The following is a 14,917-nucleotide window of genomic DNA, read 5'->3' on the forward strand; positions in this document are numbered from 1 at the left end:
GCATCTGTTTTCTTGTTCCCACCTGTCTAAGTGAAAGATATTTCATATTGTCTATGTCTGATTTAAAATGTAAATAAGTATATTTAAAAACATAATGAAAAATTTTGCCTGGATTGTTCTGACTTTATAGCTACTCTACAGATGCATACTGGAGAACACATTTATCATGGAACTTCCTTTACTGCTGAAGCACATTGCTGCAGTCCCTGGAATACTAACAAACCAACACCAACTGGTTTTGTTCAGGGAAAACTTAAAATTCAAATGTAGCTTGAGAGAAAATTAATCAATACGTTTCATCAATCTTATCTGTAGCAGCTTCTTCTAAATTGTCATAGTAGCAAGTTCTTGAACAGACCAGATTTCCAAATGAGTGAATTTATGCATCCACTTGTTTGAAGTGCATCCTGCGAGATGCAGACCTGGGGCTGCTGGGTGAGCTCATCTGTGGTTCCACACGCTCCAAATCTGCAGTGTGGGGCAGGGACCAGCGCTGGTGATGGCAGTGTCACCTGTGGCAGTGGCAGTCAGCAGTGTGAGCCCCTTGTCACCTCACATCAGAAACGGGGTCTCACCTTTCTGACTTGAGGGTGAATTGAAGAGAGGGACCTGGAGCCACTCCCCTCCACCAGGTTGTCACAGGCAGAGAAGTAGCTAATGAAGATTTGGAATGTCTTGGAGTCTTGCTTTTCAGAAGAGGAAAGATGGGAGGGAAGAGCAAGGAAAATGCTGATCCTTTGTGAGGTTTCACACTAGTTTTTACTGAGGAAGAAAGTGATCTTGCTGTTATCTTTGTGAAGCCAGATAAAAAGGAATATGCAAGTACTCATATGTAAATACCTCCTTTTTTCTTATGATGTTAGAGTGACAAGCCTGACTCTGCTGCTCAAATTAAGTAAGGTTGTCTTTTTGCGTGACACTGATTTTGATCAAATGCTTTGATAAGGAGGAAAGGACAGATCCTTGTATTGCATAAATTGCTGTAACTCTGCTGACATTAGGATAGTGGAAGGAGGCATGTTAAATTCATCACTGTTGGATTCTGAGCAGTTCTGTGGCATTTCATATTAGGGCAAAGTTGGTGGAGCTGTGATAATTTACAGTGGCATGGCATGATGATGATTCCCCAGACTTCTTAATCTCAGTGTGCTACAGGAAGCTTTGGGCAAGTTGAATTTGGCCATACAAGACAGAAGTTTGGAAGCAGAGCAGCCAAAGGCTGGTTCATACCACAGTGAAGCCTCATGGGTTTGGTGTGTGTGCCGTGTCAGAAGGAGCGTGGGTTTGTGCCATGGTGTGCACCACGTGTTGTGGCATCATCTCTCTGGAATTTAACTGCTAAATTACCCTGATGGGCTTCACATCAGCCACATCACACTGCTCCATGTCACATCACTGTATTCCCCAAATCCTTTTTTTTTAACGGGATCTTAAAATTGTGGTGGGACTGTTTGGTATTCCCCACCTGCAAAGCCAAGTGCTGCACTTGCTGTAAGTCTCTCTTTGCACAATTCCAAGGGAGCCATTAAAATAACTTAAAATAGTGTGTTATGCTGTTAAAACCCCCATCTTTGATTGTTAGAGACCTCAGGCTTTTCAAGACCCCAACTGAGTGTTGTAGTCCCCTCAGGGAAGCAGAAATCTACACTACTCATCATTTCCAGCCCTGCTGGCTGCAGGACATGAGGCTGTAAAATCTGGATGATGGTGCAGCTGGGCTCCTCTGCTCTGGGAGCTGTGAAATCTGAGGCCATTACTGATGAACACCCTCTGATCTTTTCCAGAGAGTGGGGTCAAGGTAATTCTTTGGCAAAGTGGCCCAGGGACGACCTGTTTTGTGGCTGCAGGGAAATGATTTGGGGGTTTTGGCATATTTTCCTTTTATTTTGGGTTGAAATGAGAAATCAGTGCTGTATTGCTGAACTTGTGAGTGTTTCAGGTTTTCCTTCTGGGCAGCTTTGCTCCAAGACAGAGAACAGTTGAGGAAGATTTGTAAAGCCCAGAGGCCCCAGTCTAGAAGGGCACGTGCTGAATTCTGACACCTGTAAATAAACCTTAGGGACACCAGTGTGACAGCTGCTCTTTTGGCCATCATGAGGATTTTCCAGAACTAGTCCCATACGGCTTGAATTGTTGTACACAGGGTTATTAATGGATGATGATGATCCTTTTGCAGATCCCTACTGTGTTTGACCAAGGTGCTGTTTTAGCCCCTGCAGCTGCATATCATGTGCTGGGCTTGTTGATATATGACTTGGGAAAATCTTTTTCTTGAGAAATACTTGGTGTTCCCTGAGCCTTGCTCCCCAGGACTCCATGCAGATAAACTTGCCATGGCTAGTATTTCAGGCAGCTAATTTAAAGCTATCTTTTAAATTTGATTCCTAGTGACTTCTAAATGAAACGTCCATGGTCACATTTTGATTGGCAGCTTATATTGTTCAAGTACTGCAGCTTCCTATTTTCCAGAGCTTTGGCCCCATCTTGAACTCATTTACCTAGAACACAGCTTTTAAAAATTGTAGCAGAGAGGTCATACTGTTTTTTATAAATGCATTAGAAAACTGCATCATGCATGCTTTTCTATGTAAATATTTTAACATAAATTATTGGATACATTTGCCATTAAGACTTGGATTTTTGCTAATGTGGTAATGCTGTGTTGGGATGAATGTGCACAACACTGGCTGAGTTTATAGTCTGGCAGGTGTTTTTTGTTTGACTGATATTCATAAATGTTCCTTTGAAAATCAAGTTCTCCAGTGAATGAACATTATACTGAACTATATAATTATTGGTGAAACATTAAATAATTAAGTACCCTCTTTCTTCCTTTTTAAATAATTTAACTTGAACTATACAAGAATTTTCCTTATTGAATTCATTACTTCAGGGGCAATTTCCAGGTAAAGTACATTGGTTCTGAACTTGGATAATTGAAGCACTTGGAATTTTGCTGTAATTAAAGCTGTGCTTTTCTCATTACTTTCATTTTAAGCTCTGTTGATAAATGCTGTTTCTGTTTGTGTGCTGCTGGTTAGTTGATCTGACAAAAAAAAATTACAAAACTAAGAAACAATTCTTGCAAATGCAAGCTGCTGTAACTGCTCATCTCTGTATCTCATTGTGGATAGACACAGGGAGGGTCTCACACAAAATGGCACTGTGGGGACTCTATAGCAGGTATTGTCAATTTGCAAATGAGATGAGCTGGCCCGAAATCTCTAGCTGGATTTTCTTTGTTGTTAAAGAGAACTCAGATATAATTTTAGCAAAAATCAAAATTCCCTGGAGACAAAGGAGAGAATGCCATGACTAATGAGGCCTTGTCTTCTGACGGGCTTTTGAGGAGGACACATTATGGCCATTCCTTTCAGTGTTGCAGTGATTTGGTGTTTCTCAGAGGGCAGCTGGTGCTGGTGGGAGATGTTCAAATTGACAAATCCATCACCTCCTGCTGCCAGCACCCTCTTGGCTGTCAGGAAAGGCTCCTGGATTTGCAGGAAGGGTAGTGATGGACCCTGCAGAGGGGCCCTGCTTTGTGGCAATCCTAAATGAGCCTCTGGCTGCACGTTGGTTCCACCAGCTGCTGGAACACTTGTAGCAGCTCCCAGCCCAGCCAGGCACCTCAGGCTTGATTTAAATGATCCTAACTTGAATCGTTGATGCTCACGTTTCATTGCAGCCCATGTAAGATTCAGCTTGGAGTTAATGATGTTCTGGCTCTGGGCCTTGGTTAATTGTCAGGCTGAGCTAGCTTTGAAGCAAACCAGGGGTGGAAGGCAAGGCCCAGGTCTCTCATGGTTCCTGAGTCATCCGTTCATCATACGTGTTATACATATTTATAAGTCACATTTAAAATGAGTAGTTACTTGGATTAAATGCATTCAGACATATTGCACAGCTCTGTTTTAACCATCTAACAATATAAATCATTGCATACTTCACTACTTGCTTTATTAAAGCCAAACTTGAAAGTGTTCAAAACAAACATATTGCTTTTGCATTTGAAATATTCATCTTTTAGTCCTGCAGTAGATTCATTATGGCAGAGAATACTTCATTCCTTGATTACTGCTGTGAAAAGACACAATACTGATTCCCTAAGCACTCATCAAATATTCGATAGCTCAGAAATTCAGGAGGAGGTGATGGAATTCTTGTTCCTACTGGGAGGGCACATAAATCTATTTTATATTTGCAGAGAAAACCGTCAGTGATTAGTTACTGTGTCTCAGGTACTCAAACAAATCATCTCTAAAGAAATTAAGTAAAAATGAATTTTAAAATAACTTTTAGCAATGCTTTCATCATTAAAATTAGCTCCATAATGATGAGTGATGTTGATACCTCGATCACTCAAGAGCTTCAGCAGTGCAGAGCTAGATTTTTAAAGGTAATTAGGTACTTGGCAGCAAATGTGCAACTAGCAGTATTTTTTAAAGTACATGGAATAAGAATCAAGGGTTTACATGTCTTTAGTTGAGTTGACTTCCAATGCAGACATGTCTTTATAAGTTTGTCGAAAAAACTACTCTGTAGCCCTTTTAACTTTTGGAGCTACATGTGGATTATTTGCATATAAATGTCTTTATATTTACTAGCTACTCATGTGTCCAGGGATGTGTTCTTCAGTAAAATGCACGTTTGTGGCCTTGCTGTTTGTGAGGTTTTTTTGATAGTAGTTCTTGGTCTGCATCATCAATATGATCAATCACTCACTTTTCACAGGGGCCTAAATGAGCTGAACACAGAATAAATTGGTGGAACACCATCAAAGCTGTTGAATATTTGCCAAAAATATGGTTTTTAAATGTGTGTTTCTCAAACTACATAATTCAGCTTTTAACTTCACTTGGAAGCCTTTTGTTCCTTGTTCTTCCCTTTCATTAACTGTTTCATGTGTTTGCCACCTTAACAAAACAGATTCAGTGAATAAATGATTTAAATATGATGACTGTTGAGAAAACCGTATCCAGTAGGAGACAGGGTCCCTCCCATGTCCCCATCTCAGTTCCTGGAAATTCCCTGATTCTGCCTCTCTTTTATTCTAATGCTTTTTGAAAGTCTGAGCAAAATTAATTTGATTTAGACAATGAGAATGGAGAGAGGTGTGCACTTCTCTCTGAACATTATATCCACCCACATGAAGCATAATCAGTACTCCAGTGTTTAGGCAATATCTTAAAGGTGATTTGCAGGAGTGAAAATAACACATGGCATCATTAACATGCAGAGCATCATCTAGAGTCATTGAGAGACTTTTCATTTATTTTAATAGACTTCAGATAGATGTAAAGAACTTAAAATTGAATTACGGTATTAATTCTTTTAATGGTTACATTAGAACCCATGGGGTTTTATTAATAGTAGCTCATGAATACTAAAACTGTTGGTATTGATTAGCAGTGTTATTTAGTATCAGTACAGGTGTATTTTTATTATCTTCATACCATGAAGATAAGTACATCTCCTTATTCCATAGCTGTATACCAATAACTCTCCATGTAAGTGAAGACAAGCAAAACATTTTGAAATGTATTTTTCTTCATTAAGTCCAGTTTTGCATAATTTTGAAATGTTGCTGTTGTTTGAAAACAGTAGTTGTTACTGATAAAAGCAGTACTAGGGTCTTTAAATGGTTTTAAAATAGTATTGAGGTACAAAGTAGCTACCCTGACACAAAAAGACACAGCCAGAGCAGGTGGATGTGGCCACTGCGCCACCACTTTTCTGAGCACATTTTTCTGAGAAACACCTTGTACAATTCATGCCAGGGGATATAGTGACATAGGAAGCATCTCTGGAGCAGGAAAAGATTCTCCTCATTTTCCCCAAATAAGTGGAGACAAAATTGCCAAAAATTATTTTGCATAATGGAGAATTTAAATACAAAATTTTGAGATCTTCTTAAGGTCTGTTGGATTTGAGTAGAGTTCAGTATGTAAATGACACAGACCACCCTCCAGAGGTGTTTTTTAGCCAAAATGTGCAGGTTTGGGTGCCTAATAACAAGTGCTCATGCTGATCAAGTTCCTCTGAAACCATTTTGATTGGAGGAAGGTTTGGGTAGAAGACAAAAATTCATGGAAACTGTTTCTAAAAAAATCAATTCTACCCTTTCCATTAAAGAAAACATTTTTTTTTTTAAACTAAGCTCAAAATTATGATTTTTTATTTCAACTTATGTTGAAAGTTTCTTAGGGGAATATGAATATTTTTTGAATATTTTATGTAAAATAAGAAAGGAAAAGGAGAACAGATGGGGAGTAACTCTGAGAGTAAAATATATATATCTATATATCTCCATTTTGGTGCTTATTAAATTTCCAGTGCTTAACAATGAGACTTTCTTCTGTTCCATACCTCTGCCCAGATGAGTCATGTTTCAAATGACGTTTAATAGTAAAACTACTGTTTACAACGGATTTTTTTATTTTGTTTTTAAATTAAGCTTTCTTGTGGTAATGTTCTTCATCCTTTATTTTGGTACATAAATGAGAAGGCTGACTCTTGAGAGCACTAGCAAACAATCCCTGATGAAGTCTTGAGTTTAGCAGAGAAGCTCCAAAAGATTTTTAGTTGTGGAGGGCGATGCAGTTGTGAGAAGGGCAGAGCTGCATCTCTTGCTCAAAAAGGAGGGCAGATAAGAGGTAAGGAAGGGGCAGATGCAGGTGAGCCCTGGGACCTTACTGTGAGCAATTTGGGGAGCACAGGGAGCTGGAAGGGGTCTGTGAGCTCCGTAGTGTTCATCACTCAGTGCTGCTGGACTCAATAAACTCACTTTATAAGTGAGCTGAATTGTACTGAATTGCAGTGGCCTTTTCACCTGTGGGGGTTTTTGTACCAGATAATGCTTCAGTTCTCCAAACTTCCAGTGCATTGACAGCAGCACTGAGACACACCTCTGCTGCTGGGTTACTGTGCAGAGCCTGGGCTTCCCTGGTGTCACATCCCCTGCAAACAGGAGCAGTTTCTGTCTCTGTGCAGGGTGCCGTGGGCTCGGGCTCTCGCTCACATGGCTGCACACTCGTCATGGCTTGTCGTGAGAAGGAGCTCATGTGGCTGAATGTGTGAGTGTGAAGAGCAGAGGTGTTCACACAGCAGCCTGAACATCCTGAGCAAGCCTGCTTGGAGGAATGAGGCACAAATGTGTGAGCGAGAGGGGGGCTGGGTTTGGAGGCACAGACTGACAGGGCGGCTGAAACAGATCGTTCTTGGAAGCAAACACATCGTTCCACTTCTGCTTGCCTGTGTTCTGCCAAGAGGCATTTGCAGTCTCTAGATCATGATGGCTGCAACCTGCTGTGTTGAAACTTTCTATCCACAGGCTGACTGTGCAGTGTAGAAGGGTAATTTACCTTATGTGCACTTATCTTCTTCAGAGCCCAAGCAATCGTCTTCCTTTCCCTTCTTCTCCACACTCCGTGAACTTGTTCATGGTATTTTCCACCAAGGCAAAAAGTCTGATGACCTCCAAAATGCAATGCTTTCAATTAAAGCATTTTTGTTAGATTGAGTTTTAAAGGATATGGGCAGTACTGAAAGCGATGCCATGCAGTTCTTTTTACAGTTCAGAGCAAAATACCAGAATGCACAGAGAGTCTTTGGCTTTTATTTTGTTTTTAATATCAGACATACCTACAGAAATGAATTTCCAAAGCATCTAAAAAATCTAATTGAATGTAAAAATTAGAATTAGATCCTTTTTTCCCCACAAATGCACTGTCAGTGCTTTCTGAACTGCAAAGTCTGAGACCACAACTGACTACTTGTGCTGTCTCTGGCTTGGATGCAGCAGCAAGGAGGGGGGATAACAGTGGGGATGGGTTACCAAGTGACTTCTGCTTTTTGTGATAAATCACAGTCCTTTGGTCCAATTTATTTAATGGAAAAATCACAATTATTGATGTTAGGAAGGAACTGCAAACTTTCTTGTTGTTGAGAGGACTTGGATTCCAAAGTTCTGCAATGCTGCAAATACAAAAAATGCTCTTCACATTTTATGGGGTCTGTCCTCAAGGTCTTGAGCTATCAGTCATAACCATTAATGAGACCGGGTTGTATATGTTGCATGGGAATAGATCTCTGTGCTCTTCTGGTTTAATGTTCATTTGAATGTTTGGATCACTGTCTTTCAGTTTATAGCATTGTAAATGTTTTTAACCTGCAGTTTTTTTGCTTTCTAAATGTTTCTTAATTGATTAATGTATTGAAATTAATCCCAAGCAGGATGTCATTATTAACTTGCTTCATTAAATTACATACCAACCTGTTAGCATTAATTCTCATAACTGTCCCCTTACATTTTAGTGGTTTTATTTTAATTACTTGCCTTAAGAACTTGATCAGCATGCATTTGTGTATTCTTTTCTTCCCTTTCCTTTCTCTCACCCTTGATGTTCAGAAGTGGAATCAGTTTAGGAATATTTATAGTGTCTAATATCAGCTTCTTAAACACAGTAATTTACTTCTCTGTAATTTAAAAATATCCAGGTTAAAAAAATAACAAAAAACAAAACCAAATTATTTTGTAGCCATGCCATAAAATTTTTTAAATTTATTGAAAATGTCTTGTGGAGTTTTCATTACTAGATTCCTGAAAATGACACTTACATGTGTAATATGTAAAAATTACAGTTATCAGCCTATAATCTCACCCCTTCTGTGGTTCAGGAAGATTGAGACTGAGGAAGTTTACTGATTATAATCATTAGACTAAAAAACAAGTCAGTTCCCTATCTACAGTAGTAGTTTGTGCATCTTGGTCTCTGTTGTGCATTGTTGATGCATCTCTTGGTCACCTTGTGAAACATCACAAAGCAAACCTAGAGCTGGGGCAGCGTGGAGGGACCCCCAGCCTGGCTGCACACTCCATCACTGCTTTAGGTAGGAACAGCAGCCGCTTTTTGTGTCTCAGAGCACTGAAAAGCCTTCAAATGTGGCTTGTTTGTGACTTTGTGATACCAACAATTGCTTCATCCCTGTCCTTCTTACATGCCCCAAATCCAGTGCATTTTTACTTGGCCTTTTATTTAAGAAAGAAGCTGTAAATAAAGAATCTATTTTTTTGCTAAGTTTTTGGAGAGTTTTGCTAAAATTGATCTTAGTTACAGATTCACAGGAGATGTGAAGATATACATTCTTGTCTTTTCCTCTCCTCTCTCCCAAACAGAACCATTGCCTCTGGGAAGTCCCTTTTTTCTCCCAGTTTTTAGACATCCAGCCTGGATTTCAGGAAGAGAGTTTTTTATGCCTGTCTGCCCACCTCATTTTAAAATTTAATTTTTTTTTTTTTTAACAGGCTCTGTATTCATCTACCTCTCTAACCCATTTGTCTCTCAGAGGATTGTAATACCAAATGTACTACGTGTGGTTTACATTTGTGAGATGTGGATGGAGAAATCTAACATTTCAGCCAAGAAACTCCAGTTCTGCAGTCATAGTTTCCCAGTTCTGCAGGATTTTGAACAGGATTTGTGTAACCCTTAAAAAACTTACGCCTGTTTTTTGCCCTCAGTGTCTTCCATGAAACTGCAAAGTCTTCCTATGTCTCTGGTTACCAGTTAGTGTTATGGCACTCTTTAAGCAAAGGTGAGCACAGGATCTATTCATAAATGATCGTCTAGTTTCACTTTGTGCCATAAAAGAGAGATTGGTTGTAAAGTCTGAATATATAAAATAGATGGGTAAAATTGGGGCTTCCTTTCCCTTTAGATCTTCTGGCTCAGATGAAAAAGCTATTAAATACAAGCTGTTCTGCTTGAAGAATTATTACTGTAGTTCTCAGCTATAACAGCACCACGTTTCCCCTTGTATTGGCAAGAATAAACAATACAAGCTTCAGACAGAATTTCCTGGGTAGCATACCAAATGTTCTGGAAAACCTTCTCGGACAGCAGCTGATACATTTTTAATACAAATAAAACATAATTCTTTAGTCTCGTTCCAGTTTTATCCCTAAGGTGGAAAAAGTATACAGACTATGCATAATTGATGTATTTGTTTGAAGTGTTTAGCTGGATACTCCATTCACAAAGTTTCTTTTTGTTAATAGGTTGCTGTGAGATGTAAGAATCACTTAGGGCTCTCTTTGTACAAATAAATGGAACGTGTCATGTTTGGTACAGGCACTGAGGTGGTTGCACAGTCATCCTGACTGTGTCTTTGTGCTGCCCACACCGTTCAGCCTTACTCAAATCACAGAGCAGGTCTGGCTGAAATGTCAGTATTTTCCCAGATCAGAAGTGATGGGAAAGCATGAAAGCATGCAGGGAGAGAAGAGGATGGTTGGGACTTTTCAGGGTCACATGGATTGGTGTCAGGTTGGCGTGTCCATGTAAGCACCACCCCGGCTGTCACCAATGATTGTGTGGTTTCTTGTGCAATTCTTAAATGTTACACATGATGCAGAGCCAGCATGCAGGAAAATATCCCTCAGTAATTTGATTATCATCTGTCCTAAATTACTATAAATCCAATGTTAAAGGTTACTGCCAGAGGGTTGAGTTGTTGCTGGGTTTTGTCATCTGTAGTTTCTGTGCTGCAGGATGACTGTGGGAGAGATGATTATTGAGGGCATTCTGAGCCCATGGTTTTCATTCCAGAGGCCAGAAAAAATGCAATGAAAGTAAATCATAATCTAGTCTGTTCCCTTCTTGATGTCTTTGTACAGATGCAGACGTTTGTATGTATAACTGATGGTTTAGCTAATAATGCTGATGGCAGATAACCCCCAAAATAATTCTGCATGGCAGCTTGCCCAGAGCAATCCTGGTACCTGATGTTTTACCTCCTATGAATCTAAATCAGAAATCTTCAGGTATATAGGGTGGAGTTGAGGGTGTGTAAACCTGGGAACTCTTTTACAGCATAACTTTATAGTAGCTTTCAGAGGTATCTTCTACATCTGGGATTCACTGAAAAGCACACTAATTTGACTAAGGTAATGAGTTCCAAATGAGCTCAGTGGTCCTGCTTTGAGTAATTTAAAGCTCCCTTTGTTTGAAGTTCAGGTGTGCTGGTATCAGTTTCCAGAACAAAACCAGCACATAAGCTGGGATGTGCTCTTATGCTCTGCTGGAGATAGGTGAGAGTCAAGAATGCTAATCACCATCTTATTCTATGCAGAAAAGTGAAATGTGTTAAATAAATTGCTTAAATCTGTTCGGCACCTCTGAACAGTGAGTTTTGGTGGAGCAGGATTTTTCCTAAGAGCTTATGGTGTTTGCAACTGCTTCACAGCTCTGAGGAGCCAAGGAAAAGCTGTCTGGCTGACACCATCAGAACAGTATTTAGCTGCTGATTGTAACTGCACCCTTTCTGTGCATCAAAAATGCATGGAAATGTGGTCATTATCAAGTCTAAAGAGACTCTCTGCAAGAGGGTATTGGTTTTGCAACATTTCTGCTGTATCAAATGAAGCCTAACTGGAGATTTGGCAAAGTGTTCTTTATGAGTAAAGTAAAATGATGTACCACATTAGAAAGGAGCGTGGTTATTAGAAAGCTCAGTCTTGCTCCTGATGAAATGGTTTTTTTTCACCGTAAAATTCATCTTTACTTGCTGCTAGAATATTGCTAAAAGAGATTAACTTTGGATCTCAGTGTATTTTATAGTGTGTCTCATGTTATTTTAAGGCTGTAAATATATTAGCTGATCTGTAAGCTTCACTTAAGTTACTGCTTTCTGGGTTTTGGAAGAAATAGGATCATGGTTATGCAGGAACCATGAAGATTGAATTAAATCACCCCTTTTGATATTTATTTTCCCTTGGGAACATGATATCAGATCAATATTTAAAAACAGCTTTATGGGTAAGTGTTGATTAGAAAGCAAAGCTCCATAACCTTAACAGCTAAGCTAGCAATTTTTTGGTGCATTTTATCTTTGGTTTGTACGGTCTTATCCATATGCCTGTGTAAAAAGTAAGAAAAGAATTTTATTATTTTCTTACTCCTTCCTCCCTCCTGCCTACCTTGCTACCTGGCAAACCTACTTTATCATATCTAGATCCTATAAAAATATCTAACATAATTTGAAATGCTCTTGTGTGAAACATGATTAGACTGCATCAATCACTTTTCAAAGATTTTTTTTCCTCATCATTTTGTATTCTAAACTGCTAAAATCACACATTTTTATATCCTCCTGCATTTCATGGGAGGCATGAACAGAAAGATAGTTCCCCATCTCGGGTGAACCAGTCTTATTAAGTACTCTCCCAAAGTGCATACCAGTCAAATTAAGCTTTAGGTTAACATTTTGGAATGCTTTCCTCTTGCCAACTCATTACTAGTGATATGGCAAAGCAAACTGTTGCCTTCTGCTATTCCAGATATCTACAGAGATTTATTACATTTCAGATAATAAGCTTACCTTCCTAATAGCACACAGCCCACCCCACCTTATGGCTTGACTTGCCTCTGCTCATAACTTCAGAGAATTAAAGGCCATAAGTAAAGCTGGCTTTTAAACCTGTCTGGGTAGAGCTGTCTGGGGGTCCCTGTGTTGTGGATGGGAACATCCATCACTTTGGAGTCTGAACTCACTCATTATCCAGACCAGCTCTGCCCTGCTCTCAGGCTGGTACCGGTCCCTCTCTGAGGACAGATGGTGGTGGCAGAGGAGGGTGATGCCCGGGCGGGTGGCACCACCTCAGTGTGCTGCAGGGCCATATGGGCACTCAGCTTTTAGATAAACTTGGTCTGTGCATGCAGTACAGCTGGCTGCTACCACACCTGTCTAATGGAGTTGTTGAAAGACTGTCTTAATTCGTGCTGAGCTGTGGAGATTATCTCTGTCAGCTGTTCTTGTGTCAGAAGCAATTTTTTAAAATGCTGTATTTGTGTCCTAAGTGCCTAGTCTGTGTCTGCCTTTTAGAAAGTGCCCTCTTCCTTCCTTCATCACTGCTTGCATTGCAGCTGAGACATACAACTGAGACATATAGTGTCTTTAACCCTAAAAAGGACATTTTTTAAATGCCTTTGTTATCATGCCATATCTATTTGCTGCCCTCTTTAAAATCTGAGTGTAAAGAGAGCAGCAAGTGCAGGTGCATCCTACCAGTGTGCTGGGGGTACAAACCAGACTCCAGGGAACATGGGATGCTCCAGCATGAAGCTGTTGGGCCATGGTGCTGCTCTGGAAAGCCTCTCATCCTCACAGCAGGTAGCAGTGCAGTGCTCCTGGTGAGCTTGTTCCAGCTGGGCTGCAATTCTGACTGTGCTGGGTCTCAGGCACTTTGGGCATGACTGGCTGGGCAGCCTGGCAGTGAAGATGTCCCTCAGTGCCAGCCCTCTGTGGATTGCCTTCACAGAGCTTGGCTCTTTAGCTCCCTCCATAACAATCAGGCTTTTGGCAGGGAAAAACCTGATGCAGGTTGTGGTGTCAGTTGCAGGAGGCTGTATGAGGGTGGTGACATCAAGAGACCGTGCAGCCTGGTGGATCTTAAGAAGAGAGATAAGAAACTTTTCTAGAGGTGGACACCAGAACTGAGGCTGTGGCAATGCATGAGCCAGGAGCGTGGATGGTCCAGCTGTTCTGCCACAGCACTGGGGATCAGATCATAACCACTGCTCGTGAGCTGTGGACACCCAGGAGTTACAGTGCTGGGTGGGAGAAGAAAGAAAAAATAATAAGGAAATGTAAGGAAACACCTCAAATTAATAGCCAGGTTTTCTCATGAGCAAATTCAGAGAGAGGAGATGAGATGGAAGAAGGTTCCTGAGAGCATTCCTATGTACATTCACCTGCAGGAAGCATCTTCACTCTTCTGGGTCAGGCTAGACTTGTTCAAAGAGCACCTTTTGTTCTAACCCTGTTTTAAGTTTTGTTTTAAATCCTGTTCAGTTGTATTTTACTTCTTTTCTCATAACTTTCCCTGAGATTTTTAGATTTTGGCAATTTTGAAGTTATACCCTGTATAGGAGGAGGGCTTCCTGACCAGAGACAGAGCTTGAAAATGCCCTCCATAGATAGGTCACACTCCACAGGAGCTCAGGAAAGCTGTAAGAAGCCCATGGAGCAGAGGCATGAAGGCTAGAGAATGCTGAGGAGTTCTGTGGCTTTAAGATTATCACCTGCTCGCAGTGATTGAATAGCATTCACTTTGCCACTGCTGAAATGTAGAACATCTTGAAACAAGCACACATGTCATGTTAGTTTTTGTATTTCTTTGTATTTCAAGAGGAAGAAACTGCTGCCACAAACTGAATGTTTGCCAGGCTTTTAATGCACTTGTGTTCTAAGTGCTGTTTTTCTGCACAAAACTTGCCCATTTGTTCTAAACATGAGCCATGATACTTGTTGAAATGTTTTTTTAAGGAACTGAGTGAGTTGTTGGGTCATGCTAACCAAGAGGAAAATAAACATCTTGACATATAAGCCTCACTGTTTCTGTCTGGCGTTACACCAGGTGAAACAGTGGGGTTGAGCTGTTCTTCTGTTGCTGCAGGAACCTGAGCAGTTTAGAAGCAGCTGAGAAAAAAAAAAAATGCAGGCCACATCCTGCCACTCTTAATTCATTGGCTTGAAGAGGATTGAGATGGACTGCCTCATTTCTCTGCCCTGCTTCTGGAGTTCTGCTGCTGTGACTGCCCAGGGACAGCTCTGTGGCTGGCTCTTGGTGCACCCACACTTCAATCCCACTGATTCTGGAGCCCTGGCAGCCCTGCAGCTGATACCCTTGGCACCCTGTCTGCTGGCACCCAGGATCCCCTGGGCAAGCCCACTCACCATCCTCAGCAGCCAAAGCTACTTCTGTCTCCTGCCTCCATAAAGAACATCTCAGGGGGTGAAAGAGCAGGGGAACTTCCTTGGAGAGGCAGGAGGTGGAGAGGAAAAGGTGGGAGAGTTGTGGAAGGATGCTCAAGGGGGATGCGGAGAGGAGGATGCTGGATGCTGTAACATTTGGGTG

General features: G+C 40.8%; 1 protein-coding gene across 1 annotated transcript in view; it reads left to right on the forward strand.

The window, feature by feature from the left end:
• PTPRG (protein tyrosine phosphatase receptor type G) overlaps positions 1–14,917 on the forward strand; it is a 392,408-nt gene that overhangs the window by 256,943 nt on the left and 120,548 nt on the right. The gene's annotated exons all lie outside the window — the stretch shown is intronic.

The sequence above is a fragment of the Ammospiza caudacuta genome, chromosome 12 (assembly GCF_027887145.1).
Source record: "Ammospiza caudacuta isolate bAmmCau1 chromosome 12, bAmmCau1.pri, whole genome shotgun sequence".
Classification (NCBI taxonomy): Eukaryota; Metazoa; Chordata; class Aves; order Passeriformes; family Passerellidae; genus Ammospiza; species Ammospiza caudacuta.